A 25,345-nucleotide genomic window follows, 5' to 3' on the forward strand; every position below is an offset into this window, starting at 1 on the left:
TCACAGAGGTGTTTAAGCAGTCACTTTTATATCAGTCTCCAGCCGGACTTGGCTGACTGTACTCTTTCAGTTTTTTAAATGTGATTAAATTACTATGAATTACCTTGACATTCATTTTTTTCCATTTGATTTAGTTTCTGATGTGAAGGGGATAAAATTACAGCAGATAAACGTCAGGCACTTTGAGAAAAACCCAAACTGTTTGATTTAGTTTTAATGCTGACGTGCAGATATAAGAGAAGGCATTTTGGCTAGTTGTGTTTCTTGGCCAGTTGTCTTGCATCCTTAGTACCCCGTCTGTCATTTGGTCAGGCAGCCAGCAGGCAGCCCAAATGGGTTAGAAAGCAGATCAGAGTTAATATCCATATCCTTATAAAACCTTTCAATCATACAATGTCACATGCACATTACTAACAATACACAAATTCAACAAGTCATGCTATGTGAGGACATTCAACAGCCACACAGCAGAAAATAGATCTCCATGAAGGGCAATGACAAAGTACTTTCTTTTGGAACAAACTACTGTTTAATTCAGGAGCATGAGGGTTGTTTAATTAACAGAATAACAATTTTCTTCCTTGAATGGCTCAATTGTTGATTTTCAGTCCCAGGTAATGCATAATATTCAGGCTGCATGTAATGATTGGCTGTTATGCATTCAGATGACAGGCAGTGCTGCTCATCAACACAATCTAGATGCTTAGCTGTCTCAAATCCGCCCGTTCTCACTCCTAACACGTCAAACACAGCAGCCTAGTCGGTGTTCCTGGGCTTCTAGGTTTGACGCAGTAGGTACCCCTCTAGCATCACTTGTTGAACAGTCATAGGCTACGTACCATATTGACATGTCTACTTAACGCGTCGTATCAAGCTCACATTACATGTTTATGAACTGGCCACAGTCCAAGTCTAGGTTTCATATTAAGTAACCACTGGATATTTTTAAGGAGGCCTCGGGACAATTTTTCAGCCGTGTTTGTGCCAACCACACAAATATTTGATGATGTTTTCCTAGACCTGACCAAGTGGTTTATGTTCCTAAAGCTTTTACTAGAGCATACGCGCAGCATTCTGACAAGAGAAAAATTTAGAAATCAACCCAAAGAAAGTTGTGACATGAAGAAACGTTTTAACTTTAACTAATTTGTGTTTTGCAAATCTTACTTTGCCATCATCTTATGTGGTGTTTGGATTCTGTTAAAGCTTAAAGCTCAAGTGCCATTGTATAAAGATGTACCGTGCGTAACCGAAAGTCAAATCTGATTTGTTTTTTAGTTATTACATTAGTAAGTTAATGTACATAGATAACATAAGTTATGTTAGGGACATGACTGAATGTAGGTAATTTAACCCAAAGCATGATCTGTTCCTAAACCTAACCAAACCGCAACAGTTTCACAACTTTGATAAGTTGTCAGCAAGCTTTATTTATCATTTGTAACTGGACGTTGCATACGTATTATTGCCAACTTGACACAGAGCCATTCACATGCAGAACTGACGCAAAAGGGGTAAGTACAGTGTCAAAGTTTGAAGCTTAAAGGGGCTTTGTGAAACTTCTGTGTTCATGTTAGCGGACTCCATTTTTAAACTAATGTTAACTACAGTTGCTCTCTGATAGCAGAGTGGATGAGAGGCACTCGAGAAAATGCATAAAGTCACATCCTCTGGACTGTCCAGGAAAATCTGACCCGAGTCCTTCACAAAGAAATCCACAGTCTTTGAATAGGAAACCAAGAGAGAGACAGAGAAGTCACTGTAAGGATAAACAGCCAAATGTCTCTATTTTTAAGCATTCCTGTCAACTCACATTAGGTCTGGTTATATTTATGTATGTGACCTGACCCGGTCTGGAAGGTAGTGCTGACCGGATAATAAACACAAAGTTGGCTGAGCCTGATCTGGTACCATTTCTACAGATTCCTGAGTCATGGGTGAGGACAGCAGCGAAAAGGATCCCATATCAGTCTCAACAGCCATTTCACCCTAGAGCTAACAAGCACAGGGCACCAGAGACCAAGAGCTATATTCTGCCATACTTTTCACCTCCAGGGGCATGTTCTTGTGAACTTTTAATAACCTTTAAACTACTATTTGATTGGAGGTCATTGGCCCTTTGGCAGGTAGTCTCTAATGGGCTCATTTTCTCCCTTACTCTTGGTGACATTTTAGGCCTTCACATGTCTGTCACTCTGCCCCCCCCCCCTGACTGGAGCTGTCTCTTTCAGCCACAGTGGCACAGCCCCGCTGAGAAAAAGCATTTGGAGCTTCGGAAATTCAATTGCAATGTTAAGTGCTTGGATGTCATCCTCACATTGCATTAAATGAGTTTGTGCACGTCTTTTTTTAGATTAGGGAGCGCTGGATTCATTTATCCAGTTGAGGACGAGGACAGACTCCCACTCAAAAAGCCACGAACCATCTTAGGCGTTATATTACTGGAGGGAAAGGTGCCTTTGAGTGCAGACATGTACAAGGGTGGTAGGATTTTTAGAAAGGAAATAGACTGAGTGCTGAGTAAATAATAGGACAAATTAGATATTTCACCAACAGCTGATGAAGCAGCAGCCCACATGTCAGAGAAGACATGTGTTGTCCATGACTGTAATTAGCTGAAGAATAAATTGTGTGTCTGACAGGATATCCACCCACATTGGTCTGTTTAGAGTAGATTTCAAGTAAAATGGTTTCTGTCAGAGGCTTCCTGCTTGCAGCCTATTATTATTTTTCTGTCTTATTTTTAAAAGATTTCTAAAATACAGTCGAATTGTCCTAATGGAATAGGTGGTGAAATAGCTCAATAAAATGTCCAAAGACTAAAAGCCACCCATCCCACCTCGCATGTGTTAGAGACTATCATTTGTCAGTGGCCATTTGCCATCTCTTGTTGTCCAATTGTGTACCTGGCAGGCAGCGACAGGACTCGGCCGTGCCAAGGGGAGGCGTCCGGCCAGACACGTCCTTGACTGAGAGCAATAATGCAGCACATATGGTGATAGAAAGGATGAGCACCACTGATGGCTGGAGTAGCTGTCCCTTCTTTGGTTTGGATGTATCGCTTGGCTCTGATCAAACCGAATCTCTGTGTGTACGTTTGTGAAAAACCCCCAATCAGAGAGCGGACCAGAGCTAATTCATTGGCCTGAAGCAATCGACCAAGAAAGACAGAGGAGACATGAAAGAAGCTTTCTCACTTTGCACTCCACTTCTATTGGTAAATACTTTCTAAAATCACAGCCCGAATCTCATGCTGTCTTCTCTGTTTCTCATTTTTCATTTCAGTGCCATTGCTTAACTTTCATTTATATTTCTTTTTATGTGCAAATACAGTATTGGGCACAGACTGTCGACTTCTGACCAATTATCTGCTTGGACTACCACTAAATTTTTGGTATTTATCGCCTGTCCAATTAGTGTCCAGGAACAGAGTGAAATTCAAAAGGAGAAAAAGGTTCAAATATGAGTGGTAATGAGTGGTGGTTGGCAGAGAAAAAAAAAGTTTTCTAAAAAGGATCCTTACTTTATTAGATTTAGTTGTGGCTGATACGATCGGCCTGGTGCACAAATACCATGTTGGTTTATTGGTTTTAGCAAAACCGGATAAAATGCTGGCAATTAACACTTCTGCAAACCACGGACACTTTCAAAATTGTACGTGTCATATGTTGTCATATCAATCTTTCTACAATACGTGCCATAACAAGTTCACACTGCATGTATACTAACTGACTCTCAGGTCCTGGAGGAGATGGTGGTGGTGAGCAGGCTGCCAAGCCAGAGACCACTGTTCAAGACGGTGTTTCAACATTTGTAAACATGAAACCTTGGGATATTTTTCAGTGAGACATTGTAAACAAGACGTTGGGGCATTTTCCAGGCGTATTTGTGGCAACAGAACCAAGTTAGCCGGACATGATCTTTTCTAACCCTAACCAAGTGGTTAAAGGTGCAATATGTAAGTACTGGTACACCTGTCAAAATCATACTCAAAGCAAACAGGGGGCAGATCATATCACCAGAGTAGCCTCTAACAGTTAGATTCTAACTGCTGCTAACGCTAGTTAGCTCAGTTAGCCATGTAGCTAGTAGTTCAGACTGGGAGCTCAGGACCAGGCGAGTGTTGGTGTTTACATCACTTGCACAGGAGCTTTGTACCAGTATGGACCTGTGCTACTTGGTAAGCATGCTAACTTCAGTAGGTATCTCTGCAAAACAATACATCATAATGTAAAAACTGTTATTTATTCACCTGTTTTATGAATAAATGTAGAGATTTTTGAGTGTTTTCAGTGTGCCTAAACATAACCAGACTAGGTCTTGTCACAACCTGAAATTTAAAATTAAACCTCAATAAAAAGAAAGCTGTAACATTAGTTAATTTCGACAAATATGTGGTTTGCTAACATTTATTCTGACGATTTGGTAGCAAAATCACATTAACAACTCGACATCTCTATCAAACTAGTCAGTCCTAATGCATTAACAGGAACATCCGCTTAGACACAAAGCTGCACACACATGCAAGATGTTTGAACAGTGGCAAATCTTCTATTATGTGCTTTATAGTAAGGCAGCTGTCTTGCACAGCAGCATTGGCCAGGTTTTATCGCAACCATGGTCGGCAGCGACCCAGCATAGAAATTATCTCCAACAGGCTTGCCCAGCAGACACTCAGACAACACAAAGCCCCCTGGGAAAGCAGCCACTCACCGGCGAGCTCGGCATTGTACAAAATCCTTGCCAATTTCCTTTATATCTACGCCCCAAGCTGTGATCCTCTCAATGGATATGGTGGCCAGTCCACTCGTACTCCCCTGTGCCATGCAGCTACACTTTGAACATTTTGATCAGTTTTGATTTGGGAAAACATTGCTTTGTTGAAGCGACTCTGTAACAGGTGTTAATTTCCCCGGCGTCGGACCGCCGCCACAACTCTCAGGGGAAATTCTTCTGCAGACTTTTTGACATTTTTTTTTTTTTTTTTAATTGATGGGATTGATAAACAAGCCCAAAACAGAACAAAATACTGGCAGAGAAAAATTGGTCAGCACTGTACTTCCATCGTGCTTTTCCCTCACAGCTGTGTCCCACACGCCCAGAAAAAAGTTCAATTATTAAATCATTAAATCATGAAAAATAAGCTTGATTAAGAATGGACGTTGAAGACGTGCATAATGCAAGGCCACTTTAAGTATTTAAAGCAAACCGAATTAAAATATAAGGCATTATGCAGGTCATTACTAGAGATGTTCTTTGTATAGGGGCAGTTTTGAACAGCTATTAATCATTCCAGAAAACAATGATCGACTACAGAGGTACGAACATATGAAGTTGAGAAAAATGTAAGCAGTTGGTTCATAACAAATTCCTCTTAAATCTGAAAATGAATTATCAGAACTACCTGAGCAGGACTTGTGGGAGCTCAGTTTCCCCCTCATATAGTTCCCATGAGAACAGAGGAAATCTGTGGCACTAAAATCCGACACTAAAGAGTCTGCCTCAGCCGTATTTCTGTGCGAACAGCGTTAAAGACCTCTGCGCACCTCCCTTTCATACACTCTTGTCTGTCATCTCCACTTTCCTCGGCTCCTTTTATTTTCACTTTATGTCCTCTCTCTCTCGTGAATTCACCGGATTGCGTAGCTGATATCCTCCCAGCAGCCCCGTTATCAGGGCATTTTCAGTGGTGTGGTTGAAAATAAAAGGAAGAGGTTGGCAGGTTGCCCTGCTGTTCTCACCTTTGCGTTGCAGATAAAACGTACCTGCAGCAGCTCGTGCGACCATCAAAATGAAAGAGTAAGACTTAAAGCACTTTATTTCACTGACTTTATTTCTGACTAATGTTGAAGATAACTGTTTTCATTCTGAGTTGAGTCAACATCTGACCCAGGGATCAAGACTCTTACGATGGAGGGCTATTTCCACTTCTGCTGGAACGACTGAAAGGGACATAAAACTGCTCTCTCAAGCTGTCTGCATAGTCATTTTTCATTTCATTTTGTTTTTGTGTTCTGTTTTTTAAGTCCAAACCTGACTTGACCCCTGAATGAATGTTTGCCGCCTGGAAAGTAAAAGCCTCTGTGTTGTGTTCTCAGTGTTGTCACGTAAATGTCAAATCCCAGCTCTGAACAGAACACTCAAAGAAACTCAAAGAGGCCCACTTCGAGCCTCAAGCAAAGGTCCATCTTCAATATCTGTATGTAGAACAATTCTATATTATACTATGTTATATTATATTAAATTATATTATTATATTATTTTATATTTAATGTCAGTTTTCACATTGAAATAAGGGGATTATAAACAAGTACTAATAATAAATACATGTTATTTTCTCATTTCAAGTAAAATGAGTGCTTAATTTTAAAATTAAAATACATTAACATTACAGAGTGGGATATTTAGGCAAAAAAACAAAGAAAAAGTGCACCTTGAGGTTCCGTTTCTTCATTTTTTAAACTAACAGTGTCAACCGTCTAATAATAAAGTGTCAGCTATCTCAACTGAACAGCTTTAACACCTCCCCTTCTGTCTTTCACTCCTCTTTCCCACTCCCTTATTTTCTCTCGTTCGGTGAGAGAAGTCAGCTCTGACGTTTATTTTCTGTGCCCATAACTCAGATTTGAGTGGGCAGGCCTACAGTATGTTTGCTCAAAAGACTTGTGTTGTCTCATCGTGGTGCTTCAATTTGATGCTTTTAATAATCGCTGAGCTCTTGGAACATATGAGATATACTGGTTTTGAACTGCCCAGGGTAAGAATGAACAGGTAGCAGGCTGTCCATTCTTGATTAAAAGCATTATTGTCCACTACCTCCTCTCTGCCTCACTTTTATCTGATCTGTGTGAGTACCTCACTCACACCCAAATCATCCTATTTTTACACTATATTTACATTGAAAGAACTTGAAAGCACCGTGCCAGTTTAGCCTATTTTACACTATATTTGCACAGAAAGGACTTGAATGCATCATGTAAATTTAGCCTATTTTACACTATATTCACACGAAAGAACTTGAAAGCACCGTGTCAGTTTAGCCTGTTTCACACTGTATTTACACTGAAAGAACTTGAAAGTCATCTGGTGTGACCAAACCCAACCCGAACCGAGACATCATTTCTGAATTTTTGTCCAAACCCTGCCCAACCCATCGGGTCCGGAAGGGTTCAGGTCAGGTATCCGTGCTCTAATACTCATCCGTCTGCCCTATAGGGTTGTGATCACACACTCTTAGATGCTAAACTTCTTTTAGAGATATTAAATTGGAGCTCTACCTGTGTATTCATCACTGTATGACATGGGCCTTGAAATAGACAATCAGCTTTTGAGCAAAAAGATGCAGTAAAAGTTTCAGTGCCCTCAGCAAGGATGTCATCATCAATGTCATGGTAAGCTCCTTTTCTCAAAAAATGACGTATCTTGCACCTTGCGCTGCACAATCTGAGCAATTGTCCTCTGAGGTGCTGTCATTACTTCAGGACTTTGAATTCTATACAGATCCATTTCAGATGCTCAAAGCCAAAATTAATGGAATTTTTGGATCCTGTTTGCTCTCATCGTGTTCTTCAAACTGGTGAATTAATTTAGAGTACGCACCGCTGAATTTTAAGCACTGTGTTTAAGCAACACTCAAACATTCATACAGTTGTTCTGCTGCTCTCTCTCTCATTTCAGCTGAACTCAATGGGTGTGTTAATGGTCTGACACACAGATTATATACATTACCGATGCTGAGAAAATGAAATATATCCACGACAGAAGAGATTAGTTTTGTGAAACTTAATTCATTTAGTGTTTCTCCCATTTGAGTGAAAACTTTTAACTCATTATGCAGCTAAAATTGCTAATTAATTCTTCTCACTACATAAATAGGAAATTCAGAAGAGAGTAAAACTCACGGTTTATTTTCTTGACTTACTTTTTCAAAGTAACATCACAGTGTTGTGGGAAGCAAGCTTCACTCTTTCTCTCTCCGTGGTGGCAAAATTAACACAGCCTGGCAGATCTGCATCCGTCAGCAGATGTGAGTACTTAGCTGTGAAAACCTGTCAGAGGTAGAACGGGGAAAAAACACGGTTGTCAACAACAATAACACATTGTCGTCGACGAAAAAAGTCACACATTTGATTGCATGTTTGTGTCCCGCAGCGTAAGAACTGCAGCGGATTGTGTTGATGAAGAGGTAAAACAGAACTGGAGCTGTCCTGCATCTCATGCCTTCAAACTGCTGTAGAAGCTGGTGTTTTTGTTTCTGGTGTTTTGTTTCTTATTTTTAGATGTAAGACCATTCTGTGGAATATTTTTTAAAAAAAAGAATGTGACAATGAATGTTTGGCTAATCTTCAGAAGGTTAAAATGTTCTGGTTAATGGAGAGTTGAGAAAATGAGGATGATGGAGCTGCAGTATGTGAGGTATGTTGCCAATTTTAATTGTTAAGTTTATTATTATTAAATCAAAGGAGACTAAATTGAAAGAGCTCTAAGTCCGCACCAACAGAAGCTCCTCTCTCCCACAGAAAAAAACACTACTCCTGAGAAGCCTCGTCAGTAGTCCCGCCTTTAATTCTGTGACTTTGTGACAACACACTACATCAAGGAGCATAATTTATACACATAAGAATCGATTTGCAACAGCTGCTCTGTTGTTGTTAGCATAGCTGGGTCAGGCATGTGTGAGTTGACCAATCAGAGGAGACTGGGTGTTCGGGAGGGGTGACCTTAAGGAGACAGGAGCTAAAACAGAGTGTTTCAGACAGAGGGGGAACACAGTGCTGCAGCACTGGACAGTATGAGTAAACTGATGTGTTTTTTGAGCATTAAAGCATGTAAACCTATTCTAGTAATGACCCAAAACTAAAATCATAAACCTGAAAATAAGCATATGTTAACTTTAAATTAATTAAGTCACTAGGAGTGTTGTTTTTGGATTCCCTGTAAACACCACATTGTCTTTTTTTCCTGGCCCTAAATTTTAGAGCCATTGTAGCTTGATGAAAAAAATGGCATTACGTGAGAAAAGCTCATGAAATCATTACTGCGGCACTGAGAACTCACTTCTCACTTTGCTGCCTTTTTATTATTCATTGTGGCGACATCATCATCATCAACGACATCCTCGAAAACTGAGTGGACGGGAGGAACAGGACAGATGAGAGGAAAGGATGATCTGTCTTTCAGGCCAGCAGACAGCAGCCTGCCAAATCCTTATCACCATCTCTTTTCCTCTTGGGGGTCAATTCAAAGCTTTTCCCTTCAGATTCAGATTTTTTTTTTCTCTCTTTTTTGTTCAGATTCACCGCCCAACTGCCACATCAAGGGAGACTCGCCCTAGAGTGTATACTGACACTGTTCCCAGGTGTCCTGGCTGAGCAATACGCTTATTGGAGAGTAGAGTAACATTTCTTACTGCGAGCCAATCGTCTCCCACTCACAGGTTATGGAAAATGCTATGAGCCTTTTTCCAATCTGTCACAACATAGATTGAAATCTTTTTTGTTTTACTTCAGGTTCTCCAAGCAATTTATGAAGAATATCTATGTCACCACCTCAGAAAATATGTGCAAATTTAATCTCCCTGAATCAGATGGAATATTTATTTTGGTGTAAGGTTTTTTTTCCGGGTTATATTCATATTTAAGAGTGCTCACAAGCTATGCCCTGTAGGCTTTCTGAACGCATTAGTGATTATTATCAGATATTATTATCTTGCCAGCCTTTATCTCTGTGTTCTTAAGACAAAAAATAAAATAGAGCATCTTTAAATTTTGCTTTTCAAACATATTAAACACGGGATGGCGAGCCTCTGCCGACTTCCTTCCTGCTTCCCACTAAGAACATCTGACAGAGTACATTTGAGGACTGTGTTTAAATGAACAATCAGTAATATTTCACTGCCTCGTTGCTCCATAACATCAGCAGGGGGTCAGTGTTGTCAGACTATGCTAGACAGCAACTTTTCCACTTTGGCAGAGATGCTCCACAGTGTGATCGCTGAAAGAATAATTTAAAATTCCAGGAATTAAATCAATTCAACCACACAGCTTGAAAGAGAGCAGACGCACAGAAGCACAGTCTCTCTCCCTCGAAGGGATTCACAAGGAAATCAGTCTGTGTGCCCTTAATACATCCATAGCTGTGAAGAATTACTTTAATCAAGAGATCAAAAAATGTTTTTGACCTTGGCTTATTTTCTTGTGTACCAGACCAAGTTTCTATTCCTGAGTTTATTCACCATCTGACTGGGTCTGTAAATTTGTCCAGCTTACACTGTAGGAGCCAGAACTCTGAAATTTGCATGTACTCACTTGGATAGTCAGGACGAGTAAGGATGAGCGAGGGCACAGCGAGCTCAAGCCACTAGGATCCAGGATGTCCGTGGCTTTATGGACTGCAGGGTGCAAAGTCTGCAGGCAGCAGGGTTCTTGATTTTCCCTGCAAATTAGAGTGTAGAAATAGCAGAGAGATTCACGATCCCTAACCTACTGCAACGACCTCCAGCTCATTTGGCAGATTTTGCCGACAGCTACTGTTCGCCTCCAACTGACAGAGAAACCCCAAATACACATTTAGGAAATGAAATGTCTTAAAATGCTTATAAAATGTTAGCAGTTAGCATAATTTAAATAGAAAATCAAACACTAAACAGCACAGTAACCGGATTTTGTACAATTACATACAATCTGACTTGAATAAGGCATGAGCAGTGCCAGTCCCAGTCTCATTGTCAGTGATGAGTTGTTTTTAAATTCAATCATCCATTCTGTATTTTCAGGCTAATCATCCAGACTTTCTGTAGACTGCACCTGCAAAATTGATGCACCCTCAGCACACTCTGGATATGAATTACAAGAAGATGTCTTTGCATTCTGACACTGTGAGTGTGGTACTTACAGTGTAATGATAAGTGTAGCCAATATGTATTTAACCGTGACGCTTGATTGGCATTTGGTGCAAAAAAAAATGACGACACACTGAAGTGTAAGAATGGGACGTCCAATTCAGTGCACGGACTCAAGTTAGTTTCTGAAATATTTCCATGAATAAACAGAGTTTTGATTCCAATTAGAAAGAGACAGAGCCAGTGTAATGAAGCAAGGGCAAATTTACCTAACAGAAACTAATTTACATGGTATTTTACAATTAACGCTGGAACTCTTTGTGAATTCAATCAGTGCAGAGATGTCCCCTAATGATTGTCCAAAAAGAAAATCAAGTGATTTTTAATGGCAAAAGTAAGAATTCCCATCTCAGCTCCCAGTCACCAGGATATAATGTTGGTCCGATGGTTACATTTGTGCCATGTTGCATATTCCATTCACATCATATGCTTGTTAGCAGACTTTCACCGCTGGAGGTGTTGTTATCACGCGCCAACAAGGCTGCCAAACGGGCGACTCCGTGGGGACATTTCAAGCTGTTTAAGTGGCGACCGAAGCGGGTATTTTTCACAGGATGTTGGACCATCTCTAGACGTTTCATCGGCGAACAAAACTGGCCATTTCATGCAAAGTCGGACCATCTCCAGCCGCTTTTGTGGCGACTTTGGTATTTTGAAGCCGAATCGTGATATTTTCCTAACCCCAACCAAAGTGTTTTTTGTGCCAAAACCCTTAGCAGAGCATAAGCACTACATACTGCAGCAGAGACAGCTTTTAGCAGGAGCAAAAGATTAGATTTTATTTCTGCCGGGTGCAACATTTGACACCATTTATCATGCAGTGTTACTAAACTGCCTTCAGCAACGAGTTGGCATGGCTGGTTCGCAAGCAAGGTTAGTTCATTTATGTCAAAAAATAAATGTTTCGGGGAGAGTAGGTAATTTCTCACCTTTCTCAGCTCGGTTATAACTAAATTCATCTCTTCAGCATCTGTGTTGCTCCCTCTTTGCAACAGCATTCATAGAGGGCAATGTATTGCACTGCTCTCATAGGTTGTCTTCCACAGACATAAGATCTATTCAAAGTGCATGACCTAAACACCATTTGCCTCGCTGACCTTAAAGCAAGCAGAAGTGAAATGCACCTGCTCGGGCCTCCATGTTGGTAAACGACCAGGTGCCTTTCAGCAAAACTCAGAGGCTATTGCCCTGCGGGGATTTATGAGAGCAACTGCTGAAGAGCAGATAGAAAAAGCAGTCTTCATTTTGGCAAAACATCTAAGAGCAACTTTAATCCAAAGGTTAGATATATCTCAGTCAATTCGGATACATCTAAAAATACGACATTTTTATTTATCCTCCTCCTCATACCAAGAAAAGGTCATCCGTGCTGTTTGGGCTGCTGGTTAGATTAGAAATTCAACCATCTGACAGCAGCTACAGACTGTCGACTTCAGATTGTGGCAGCCATTTAAAAAAAAAAAGTCTTTTTACATGTTCTTGGTTATTTTCATCTTATCACGTTAAAAGCTTTGTTAGTTGAGCCCCTGTGTCTGCAGGACAAATTAAAAGTGACACAATGTGACGATGCTCCCCTCGTAAATGAAAGGTGATTCATTAGGTGATTCATCCCAGGCCAGGGATTTTGCTACTACACTTAGCCTTTCTTCGTCTGGCATGACCAATAGCTTACGGTTGCTAATGTTAGCAAATGTTAGATATATATTTTGGACTCACCTATACTTTGCGTCCTGCCCATCGCTGCCTCTTTTGGTCACAGAAGTCACTACAAACTAACATTAACAAAACCCTGCGTTGAACTCAGACAGATCTCTTTTTTAAAAATGTTTTTTTTCTCTCTTTAATAATGTACACTTTTTGGTTTTCTCGTGTCTGTGGACGACTGTCACTGTTCATTTACATTTTCAAGGTTTTTTTCCGAATGATGGAAACTAAATACGGCCGATCAAAAGATGCCGAAATCCATGGACTGTCTTCTCAGACATTTGTGCCCCAAGCCATGTTTTTGAACATATGACTACACTGTATGATTGAAGTAAAAAAAAAAAAAAAAAATGTGAAAAAAACTTTTCTGGTATCATGTGAACTTAACTTTGCTCCCAAACTTACCAACCCCAGTTTTGAATATATTCATACTGAGTCGTTGTAATTATGATTCTGATGATTGCGACTACAATATGATGCAATGCAAAAGGCTCAGACTTTCTGAGGGAAGTCAAACTTTCTCCGAGCAGACTCATTGCTATGCCCTGCCTGTGCACCTCATAGGAAATGCATAGCTGTGACGTCTGACGATTCATTGGAATATTCACTCGCACTAAAAATAAAGTTCAAAGTCTCCCTGATTTAAACCTCCTCCCAACTTCCCTGTTGCTGCACTACTTACTCGACAGTTGTTTTGTGTAAAGTATTGGATCCTTGAAGCCGATATCTCGTGCGTATCAAGGTTTTTAAAATATTGACACTGTGGATAAGCAGCATAGTCAATTATCCTCTCCAGGAATCTGTAAACAGGAGTCAAGTTTGCTCAAATTATCATTGCTTTTGCTCTTTTTGGGTGTGCTTAACAGCTTTGGGAGGGATTAATATTTTTCAAGAGGCTGCTGTCGTTGACATTTTCCATGAATATTATGGGGTTGTCTTGCAGGTCTTTCAGTCTTATTGCACGTCTGAAAATATGTTTATTTATTGTGGGGGGACTTGTTTTGTTTACTTGTAAATTCAACACGTCCTTCAAACGCCACGTCTGCCTCCTTTTCTTCCTCTTTCATCTTCATCACATCCTCCTCCCTCTTCCTGCGGAGGTGTCCTTGATGCTTTCCACAGCCCCTCCCCTCCTCTCGTGCGACTCCTGGAGTCTCCGCTGCCGACTAAACCAAGTAAATTACAGGCAAATTTGGGGGGCTGGTTGGCATGGGAGTCAGGATCTGGGCTCGCTCGAAGACCCTGTGCACATAATTCATTAAAATTAACATCAGTTATAGCTCTGCAGTACCCTAAGCACTCCTAAATTGTTTGCTCTCTCCCACTGTCACACACACGTGCGTGCGCACACACACAAACTATGTCCCCATTGCAATCCAGGAGCAAAGATGGCGTGATATGAGGGACTTTGTTGGAGTTACAAAGTAGTTTATAAGTTATAGTCTGGGACTGATGTTATGAGACTCTCTTATGCAAAATGTCAGGTCTGGCTGATGCCAGGCAGCCTCATACATCAATGTTCCAGTGTTTACTCTCAGCTAAAATTTGAGGCTTCGCGTACATTTTTACCTCAGATAAAAGCGACATGTCATTATATTCAATATTTATTCAAGCTATGAAGAATTGGCTTTGGTATAAATGTCATAAGGTTGCAGAAGTTTGTCAATGTTTGTTCTTTCACATTTCAACATCGCAACTTCCCCGGCTGTTGCCTGGCAATGTAGTGTTGATGTAACTTTCGATCAGCTCTGTCAATCTTGCTCCCTCCTCACACCATTAACATTTTTATTTGACACGCACACAGACTGGTGCATCTGTCATGTTGATGCAACCTCTTCGGAGTCAAGTTCCGCACACGCATCCATTTCAAGTACCTCCAAAGAAAACTGGCACTTCTCTCTCACTCAAAGCACGGCTGGAAAATCCAAGTGTCATCTCGTTTTATTCGTGGTGGTAATGGCATTTTCCAGTATATAGTTTCCACCAGGCTGTATTCTGGATCGATAGCAGTCAAAGGTCTGAAAATGTCAAATAAACTCTGTTCCTGCAGAATGTAGTCTTTGGAGCAGAGGGTAATTTAAAAGAGTGGTTAACTCTAACCCACGTAGCTTGGAGTATTGAAACTATTATTTGGTTTTTAGCTACGGTGGCATGGCTCTGGGGACTGCAGTGTCAGCCTGCTGGTGCACCGCTTTGGTGCAGACTAAAATATCTCAGCAACTATTGGATGGCTTTCCATGAAATCTTACTCAAACATCCACATCTCCCTCAGGATGAGTTTTAACATCTTTTCATCTGGTGCCATTATCATGACAAAATCTTAGCTTGTCCAATATGTTGGCTTATGACCTAAAACCTTTGAAAATAATGATATTACCATCAGCCCTTTGTGTACTGTGTACTTTGTGTTTAGTGGAGATTAGCAAAGGTTAGCATATGAGCAACTAAAAGCTAGTTTGGTGAACATGGTAGCAACAAGTGACACAATGTATTGACTTATTCAAGTGTAAGGTAACCTGTTGTGCCAGATGGCTTGTTAAAGGGGCTCTGTGTAACAATGTGTAGCAATTTACATGCATTATCACTTTTTTAAAAAGCCGCGTGTCGCTAAAAAAGTAGGAACCGTGCATTTCTTTGTTAAAGACTCTCCATTACGGCCTCTTTCCACTCCGCTAACAGAGAGCAACAGTAGCTAACATTAAACAGAAATGGAGTCCGCTAACATAAACGAACAACGGGCCAAGAATCCAGCTCAACACAGAAGTTCCACAGAGCCCCTTTAACACAGAAGCATTTTGGGAGGCGCCACTAGGAGCTGCCCTTGCTTGGAACTTTAAAAAAATACTTGGCAGGTGATTGGATGAACCATCTGTCTATCATCATCTATCATAGGCTAACTCAAATCAGATTAACAGTAGTAGAGCATCACCAGCAGCTAAATCACACTCTTACCAAAGCCATTCGGGAGAAGAGCGAAAATATCTTTCCCATCAAGAAAAACCTTCAGTGCCATTCTTTGATCTTCTTCAGCGTCAGCGCTAACCTCGTCCTCCTCTTCAAGAGGCCATTGTTCGCCTCTCTCGCTGTCACATATCCTGCCAGGCGACAGGCCTATTGAATTGGTTGAACCAATCAGTGTCCTGTGAGGAACTACTGGCAGCTACCAGCTCACGTAATCTCACAAACCCAGCTGCCTTGCAGGGTAATTCATCAGGTAAAAGGTGAGAAATGTATTCAAACAAACAGCATATTTTAATTCATTCCCATGCGTGCTATTCAGAGTCATCACAGTCCACAGCTCTTCTGTCAGCGCCACACTGGACTCTTCCTCTCCTCTTACGCCCTGCACTGGCTGTAGGTAGGTGTGGCATGTGGGGGAGGCAGGAGGACGCCGCTTGCCACGGGAGTGGAAGTTCAGTTGAAGGGTTTTTCTGCTGTTAAGTTGATGCCTTCGCTTTCTTTGGATTGGAACCTTTAAACACACGAGAAAGCGGTGCACAATAGTATAAGCACCGTAGCTCGAAAGCCATTCAAATACTCTAAAAATGACGTTGTAAAGTGCTTTCCTTTCTGTTTAGAGTAATACTAAAGAATATAACATCAATAAGTCAAGATTTATTTTTGAAGCGCTGTTTTTACAAAATTGCACTCACAGGACACTTTACAGATGACAGAGAAACCCACATTTCACCTTTCCCCTCCTCCTTTCACATTTACCACCCAAATAAGCTAATACTGTCTCTCACCGAGAGAGCTGCACAGTAGGGAGTCAGACACAGAGCCAGACCATCACTGTTCTTTTCCCTTTGTTTTGAACTTCAACCACTGTGACTTAAATTAAAACTTACATTTAAAGCCAATCATGCACCCAGTCTTTTCTACTGCATAGACTTTCTCAGCTTCTATTCCCCTGGGCCCCCTGGGCACTTCTGCACGCTTGCTATCATGTCCAATTCCAAAATATGCACTCACAAGTATAGAAAGGTATATGGGACTTGTACTGTGACTTCAAGGGTCGGTTGAAGCCTCTGTATGGACAGGGATTCAAGGGAATACTTTCTTTACTTCAAGGCAGACCTCAATGCCAACTTGAGTGACATCAAAAAGCTTATGTCCACTCAAAAACACATTGAGAGGTCCAAGTCTTACACTTCTGCAAAGCAATCCATATTGCCATTTTTGAGCAAGAACATTGATTCCTCCGAGCAGGCTGAGGCAATAATGGCCATGGCTATGGCTGAGCACTGCTCAATCCTGACGTGTGACACATCAGTGAGGCATGCAAAGCTGCCTTTGCAAATTCTGCGACACATTTCTGTATGCAGCGCGATAAGTGTATGGAAATGATGAGTGGTGTGCTGGCACCACCAAAAAATATCACCTCCAACTCCACTCATATGTGCTTGTCAAGGTACCTTGTTTTGGTGGTCTGGTATTTAAATACAGAGAAGGGAAAGCTCTCCACATTGTAGCGCTGATTGACTTTGAGGGTGGCGACGCCAGATCAGTAGCCAGGGTTGTTTTGTCCCCTGTTGGTCACTCTAGGTGTGTCACAATTTTATTTCTAAATGAGCTTTCAATTGATTTTGAAAATAAGGACTGGATGGATCCCTGTGCTTCCTGCCCAGGATGACCCCGGTAGGCCTGTGCACCTGGCTTCCTTCCTGGACTACAAGGCCTGCACGACACACATTGTCCGTGAGGTCGACGAACCTGGCTCCAAGGTGACAAGAAAGAAGTGGTTGAGGCTGTGAGCATTGTGGAGACTCCCCCCTATAATTCTGGTTGGAGTTGTGGGTTACACCAACACCCACGTGGTCTGCGTTCCTTCGAGACCATCTTCGCTGAGCACGTTGGTGACGAGTGCAAGAGTCAATTCGACAAGAACTGATACGGGTCCAAGAAGAAGATATTTCTTTCACCAAGGTCCTTTTTTTCCTCTCCACCCCGCCTCCTTGCACGTTTCTTTAGTGTGTACGAAGACGGTCAACTGACTGGTGCCGGAGGTAGCTCCGACAGCTTCAGAGATGTTGAGTTTATTTTCTTTTTCAGAGATCCTTCATTGATTTCTCTGGGAGGAGGGTTCACTCGAGACAGATTGAAAAACTTAACTTTGTAAGGAACTCTGTCTCTCTGAGTCTGTGTAATTTCTGTCTTTTTTCCCCTATATTTTATTGTTGATTTCGATTGAAGGGTGTTTTTGTTTTGTTTTTGTGTAGATTATTTGAAATTGCCCAATCTTAACCTGCAAAAGCCATCAGGTTTGAGGTGTTGTGAAAAAAATTTTTTTTGAAAAACATTTGCTCAAAAAAACAGTTTCAAAACAGAAAATGTTATTAGAATGTGACCTTAAACCAAAAGTAATAATTCAATTGTGGATTTCTTTACTTAACAAGGTTTTTGTTTTTTAAATTCTGTTCTCACTGAGGTACAGTCTGAGGGGGAGCAAACTGAGGTCAGTCTGTAACAGTTGGCTGAAATCGATGTTCTCAAGGAACACACTGAAGGGCACCACAGTCCCAAGCCATACATTGGCTACATATTTGAGGTCAAGGTAGCAGAACTAAGCCTCTCCTCTGAAAATGAGAGCAATGTGCACAAGTGTAAACTCCCCCATATCCTTAGTAAATGAGCCGAAGGCAGGGGTCCCCTATAACATGGAGACATTGCAGCATATGTCTCTCTCTTGAATGCTGGAGAGACACTGAGGCAAACAAGAGCTTGGCAGACATGTCCAAAATTACCAGCCTTTTGGGATACTGCCCTTCCACCATCGTCAAAGTCATCCAACAGTGGAGGAACATCCACCTGCTTAAGTGGGACGAAACAGCTAACACAATGGCATCCTGGAATGAGTTTAAGAGGTACAGGGATGCAGCTGGCCTCGACCCAGCTACTGCTGCAGTCTCTGTCCTCTCCCTCCCACACTCAAATGCTGTAGTAGAGAGGCTGTAAAGAGGCTGTGCTGGAAACCAAACTACAGAGCCGTGTGTCCTTGCGGACTCTCAGGTCAATTCTATTTATTAGATATGGCCTGAGGGGTGTTCTACAGTTTGTAAAATATGTAAATAATATATTTGATTTTATAAATATTCAAATAGTTTGCTATTCCCCTTCTTTTTGCATGATTCTTTCTTTCTTCAAATAAACAATGTCCCTAAACTAAGTTTAGGATTATTTGTTTTGTTTTTCTGCTCTATGGATTCAAGTGATCCCTCCCTCGCCGCAACTAACACCTGCACAATGATGTCTTGAATATGGAAAGTGGGAATACGTCATCTGGCAACTTTTAGGGACTTTTGGAGCGCAAGCTACTTTCATCAGAAAAGAGATGGCAACATGGCCCAGAGCGACCAGCATGTTGACTTCTGAGTCTTCTTATCTTCTCATCTTATCATCAAACGTGTACAGCATACATGTTCCGCCATCTTGTGAAATGTCGTTGTTTTCCTGAAATGTTGTCCTCCATAGTTAGGGCTATTTCCCAGGGTGAGAGTAGGTGGTTATGGTTACTACATAGAATTGTTGGTTAGTTTAAGTTTGTAGACACAAATCTAAATGCAAACTATTATTGTTAATTAATATGAAAACAGGAAATTTTGCCCTATAGGAAAATATGAGCGTACATAATGCAGCACTTTTTCATCCCTGTCTTTTGTGAATAAATGAATGGCAACAGGCAATAGCTGCAATAAAAGCGACATAAGATGGATAATGAAAAGGGAGGTGCTTGTGCACTTCCCTGGATAGAAAAATGAGAGAAACATTTGGTCATCATGGGAGGATTGTCTTCAGCAGATGACACAATTACAGTGGTGGTGACTGAGTGGCCGATCTATCACTGATTTATCATCACATAACCTGCCCTTGTCATGAACCTTGTCATGAACAATAGTAGCCTTTATGAGGAAATATTAACGTACGCCAAGTGATGAATTATTTCTTTTTGAAGCCACAAAAAATCCACTAGTTCATCCTGCTGCCCTGCTAGGCCAGTTGTCTAAAACAGACAACATGTAAACATGAGGGCCCTGTTTCATTTCGTGTTACTCTCTACTGTACAGTGGTGTTTTGAGCTAAATGCTAACAATAGCATGCTAACATGCTCACATTGACAACGGTAACGCATTAATGGTAGAGATGTTGTAAGAGAGGAGAACAACTACTTTATTAAGCATTTTGAATAGAGAAGTCCCAGGGGATTTACGGTTGTATGAAATGTGTCCTCAGCTAGCCAGCTAGGATGGCCTGGGGGCATGCCTCCCTAGGAGGAAAAATTCTGATCATAAAAGCCCACATTTAGTGGCCTCTGGCACCTTCTTGTCACTATTCCATCATATACATTGATTATGTCACATATTTTAATGAGTTTGAGATCAGTAAGAGATCAGTCTTTATTTTATATAAAACCCATTCATAAATCATTTTAATTACAGTCTATTTTCCAAATATAGGCCTAAACAAGGATATCAGGCAAACCAAAGCGAACGGGTCACAAACACAACAAGCATCAATAATCACTATATCTATAATCATATAAATGTTATGCCTGGTTACACTCTAAACTGCAAACACTTCTTTGGCCACAATAGCACTTGATTACTCAACAAATCTGAGTTTCACAAAGACCACAAAGACACAAATTACCACAGACATAAAGTTCTGTGTATTTTTTAACATCATGACAGAAACTTGGGAAAAACAAGCATCTTAGCATGTCTTGTAAATTACTTACTCTTCCCTTACAAGCTAGTGCTGTCGTTTCTTTGGTTTCATTGGTCATGCGTTGAGCTTCACTTAACTTCCACAAGCAGGCGGCCTCAATGTCCTGCCCTTCTAGTCCCGTTTTGGAGCTTTGCAATTCCCCATGCAGTTAAGGTGCTCCGCCAAAGCGTTGCCATCATAAAAAACCTTTTACTATGTAGCCCTTTGATAGCAAATGTGGTCTGCACAGGCTGAAATCCTCTGAAAGGAAAAAGCATCGCTTTCATACACTGTTCGATCTCTGTGAACCTGTGAAATGTGAACCACTTTCGTTCAAATGAAAGTGAACCACTTCAGGAAAGTTGTCTGAGCCAACTGTTAGGTTGTCTCGGACACCCTATAGTAACATCCTGAGGTAAAGATAGTGTGACATAATGGGTTTATCTTCAGTGTCACAGCCCTGTTTCTCTCTGTCGTCTAAGGCATGGGTGCCAAATTCTAACTTGTATTATTTACTCAAAAGGGACAGGTTGGGTACGTCTCTGAAACAAACTGATTCAGTCCTTTATAAGTTTTATAAGTGATCAACTATCAGAGGTACAGAATGCAGAGTTGAGGAGAGAAGTGTTGGTTCAGCAGGCTTCCTCAGCAAAGTGTATTAATCAGAGGTTCATACACACAGCAGCAGGCTACGCAGAGACATTTACTGTGCGAGCAAAGTTACGACCTAGCTTTATAAAAACATATAATCAGAAACTCAACCCTAATGCAGTCTTATTGGCCCAACAAACCTTCTTTCATAGCCACTGATCAGAGGTCTATGAGGACAATGATATTTATGTCCCTGTTAAGATGCCCTGGCTGAAGAGCAGAGCGTAGATATCCAATACATCTCTCTGCTCAGTATGTTGTACACGTCTGCTTTTTTATTCTTTCACTTGCTGTCTCCGTTTGGCTGTAATTCAATAAAAGACGTTTATTGGTTGAAAGGATGTCTTAAGAAAAGTATTTCAGAATTTTCTTACTTGATTCACATCATGATAGACTGCTTTTCAGGTTTCTTTCCTCTTCAATGTCCATGCAAACTGTGTTCGTAGTCTGGCATAGCCAGATCTCTCTCCACAGCACTCAGTCAGTGCATGAGAAAGGTCTGGCTGCACCAATTCTCATTCTGGTACGGGAGAGAAACCCTCTGGCCTGTTTGCATGTCTTTAAACCAATCACAATTATGTTGAACAACCCAGGAAGCAGCGATGGTGCCCCTGCAAAAAAGTTTACCGTAAACTTGGTTTGCACATGGGGAGTTGAGCGTTGGCATTAAAATGGGTAAATCCCAGGAAAAGAAGAAGCTTACAGATGCTAGCGTGTTTACGTCCATGCCGTTAGGGAAGAGGTTAGTGTTAGAGTAACCTACCAGTTTCAATTTGTAGGTTACTAGGTTGGAGGTTGTTGTTTCATGTAGCGATGGGGGTGTTGAAAACAGTACATGCAGACAGCGAAAGGAAGAGGTGGAATAGGTGCCCAATGACATACTTAATACCAACCGTCTACATCTGGTGTGTCAGATTTCTGTATGTGTGACTAGTGCGGGCTGAACAGGAACCTATTCTCATTCTGACCTCAAGTACACTGTTGTATGCTTAGCATACTGGCTATAGATCTGGCCAGTAATTGTCAAAATAAATTGCTAAAGTGTTGGACCATTAGCCATCAATATCCTCAAAACTGTCGCCAGCAAGACGAAAACAATGCTGAACTTTTCAATCCAGATATGGCCATATTTACAGTACATAGCAAGGCTATACAAGAGGGGAAAATAGCATGATAGTATCAAACAAAAATGCTGATGGGAAAAGATGTGTTTTAAGTTTACCTCTGAAAGAGTCAAAGAAGATTCCAAAGAAGAGGGGCTTGGTAAGAGAAGGCCCTATCATCTGCTGATGTTTTATTTATTTTTGAGAAACTTAGGAGACCAGAACTTTGAGATCGCACAGCGCTGGCAGGTATATGACGAGTAATAAGAGTTGATAAGTATGATGGTGCAAGTCTGTGTAATATTTTCTAAGTTGAAAGTAAAATATTGACGTCTGATCGAGCATGTACAGGGAGCCCGTGTAGTGAAATAAGGACAGGGGTGATATGATCAAATTCTCTAGTTTTGGTTAGTATTCTAGCAGCAGTGTTTTGTACAAGGTGCAGTCTGTAAGCAGTTGATCTCAGTCAGCCAGAGAAAAGTGTGTTGCAGAGAAGAAGTTGTTTTACAATTTTTTTAGTGTTGCGAACATGTTAATATAGGTAATCCTTTAAATTCAGTGATGTCATGTTCATTATCTAGAACTAACAGCAGACTCCATTTATGTGGTTGGAAATTCGGTGTTTGAGGAGCACCTTTGTTCACATTCGGTTTGATGTGAAGATTTATTTCCTCTTCAGTTCGATTGCTCCGTCTCTAAATCATTTAATCTCTCTTGAACCTTTCTGACCACCTTTGATTTCCTCCTTCTTCACCTTTTTTTCCCAGTCAACCAATCATTCTCTCTGCTTTGTATTCCCAACAGTGGTGGTGAAGAGCCCACAGGCAGACTGCTGGAGATGAGTACTTTCTTATGCAGTGACTATTACAGGTCATTTCTCACACACAGTGTCGCTGATCACTCTGTGAATGAAGCCGCGTAATCAACAGAAAATGGCCAATTCTACAGTCAGACACTGAGAAACCAGACATATGTAACACACAAAAACACACACACTTTCAAGCAAATTGCTGAGAGAGACCTCGGTAGCACTCGGTAACACCGCTCAATTCAGTGTTGGAGCCGATTTTCTGAAGGCTTCAGCACGACTAATGCTACAGAAGATGACTTGGATGCGGATTTGAACATATATATGGTGTGGACATAATGGTTAAAATATTTTTTAAGAATCCTACTGACTCTGGTCTGTTATTAAAGAACTAATTGTGAACTCCCAGGAAAATGAGTAACTAATGATTAAGTAACTAGTATTTAATGAGTCTATTAGGTAAGTACTCAGTATGATGTTTCACTTTGCTTGAGGGTGCACAAAAAGAGTCACTAATGATTAAGTAATTAGTATTTAACGAGTCACGACTAGTTGCTGAATATGTGAATTGGATTTTTAGGATTTTTCTTTCAAGCTATGGCAAATAATCCACTTTCAATGTATCAGCCTCACCAAGAGAACGGGGGGAAAAAAATATTATTATTTGTTAAATCGAAGCAGAACTGGTCCCTCTAGTTCCTCATAAAGGTTTGGGAGTCACGTAAGTTTCACACACCTGCTCAAAATGTAATATCTAAATAATGAGAGAATATGAATCGAAGGCCCCCTCACATTTAGATTCTTATTAATTATTCAGTTGTTTTCCCCCGTGTAATTGGCTCACACCAGTTTGTTTAATTTAATATTGAAACCTCATCTCAACTCTCTTTACTCCTGTTGCTCTCTCTGTCTTCCCATCCACTCAGTCTTACTCATAGTCATTTCCTTCGTATTTATTCTCTTTGTTTCCTCTCTCGCTGTGCGACTCCCCCTCCCCCCTCCCCCCTCCCCCCTCCCCCCTCCCCCCTCCTCCTCCTCCCCTACGCACTTTCGATGTAATTGAACTCTCATCAGCACTCACTTCAGTTCATTGTTATTAAATAATTCACATATTCATAATGGGTGACATCCTTCCCTCGTTTCCATTACGTCTCCACTGACTCTTTTCTCAAGGGGAGAAAGGAAAAACAAACAAAAGCAGCTATTTAAAATGTTTACGTTTAAACAAATCGAGCACACCGGACCCTTTATGTATTTGTTTAGCAGAGCCCTCGGGCCACCACATTATCACTCAGCTCTGTGAAGATTTACTGGTGATAATTGCTGTCATGCAGAGCAAGATCAAATAACGAATAGCTCCAATACCACAGCAGAATAGCGTCTCGAATCAACATCACAGAAAATTTCATCACCCGTTTCAGATTTACATTACAAAAAAACAAGATTGCCTAGCCTAACTGAACATCACAAAACCTATTATCAAAACAAATAGAGACTCAGCATCGTAGAATAAAATTTAACTCAGCAGAAGTCAACGCATCTGAATTTAATTTCCTTTTCAGTCCTGCCTGTATCCCTCTCGCTCCCTTTATTCTCATGACGCCTGTTATTTAACACATGCAAGTCTGTCATTACACAGTCACATCAGTGAGGATACATTGCGGGGCTTTATTAAATTTCCCTCCACACTCTCTGCCCAGGTGCATTTTCCATACAAATTTGAATCTGCTGTAATGGAATACCATTCAATTAGGATGAATAATTGCCTCCCGCTCTTCAGCAGGAAAATGGCTTTTAATGCCAAATGATCTGTATGAATTGTGCTCAAGGTATGGCTTTTACTTGCCACTCTTTCCCTACGCTCTGTAGCAAAACACATATGTCCATATGAGTTTCAAGGTGAAGTATGCTTAAAAACTGTAGCATCTAGCCAAAAACACTTCTTGTGTGAAGACGGAAGACTTATTTGTCAAAAATTGAGGCTTTTTGGAAAATGCATGTTTTCCCCTCTATTTTGACCATTCATCCATTTTCTATCCGCACAAAAATAGCTTATTTCCCACCCCAAAAGGCAGCAACAGGATGACTTTGAAAAGAAGGCATTTAGGTGTAGGTAGACAGTTTTTTGAAAATTACCTCCAAGTGCTGGTGTGGGTACACGTCATTGCACATACTGTAAAAGTATTTTCAGGTTTACCTACCTTGTGGACGTTGTCGGAAGGTGAAGTGAAACAAAGTGCATTTGTTTGTTTTTGTGGCACATGGTTGCCATTTGCCCAAAACACTCATCAATCAAAGATGGACCCTCAAAGCAGACTCGGAGTTCAGGGGTTATAATCAAGTTCAGGCCGGTGTACTGGAAATCAGTCCATTGGGTGAAGGTATCCAAATGGCAGGCAAAAAGGGAAATAATGAGGAGGAGCAAAGGAAAGAAGATCCGGAACAGAAGGAAGAAGGAAGACACAGACTAATTCT

The 25,345-nt window shown here is 41.0% G+C and overlaps 1 long non-coding RNA gene across 3 annotated transcripts; it reads right to left on the reverse strand.

Annotated features, from left to right (window-relative positions):
• Positions 1-217: 217 nt before the first annotated feature.
• LOC311275184 lies at positions 218-25,345 on the reverse strand. Of its 3 annotated transcripts, XR_014624830.1 has the most exons (6): positions 25,072-25,345; positions 15,557-16,076; positions 13,614-13,846; positions 10,308-10,434; positions 7,922-8,048; positions 218-297 (listed from the first exon to the last, which is right to left on the reverse strand). It is a non-coding gene; the product is annotated as an uncharacterized lncRNA (long non-coding RNA). The 3 variants fall into 3 exon arrangements; XR_014624829.1 differs by lacking the exon at positions 15,557-16,076; XR_014624828.1 differs by lacking the exons at positions 13,614-13,846; positions 15,557-16,076.

This window comes from Pagrus pagrus (genome assembly GCF_965226575.1).
Source record: "Pagrus pagrus genome assembly, chromosome: 19".
Classification (NCBI taxonomy): Eukaryota; Metazoa; Chordata; class Actinopteri; order Spariformes; family Sparidae; genus Pagrus; species Pagrus pagrus.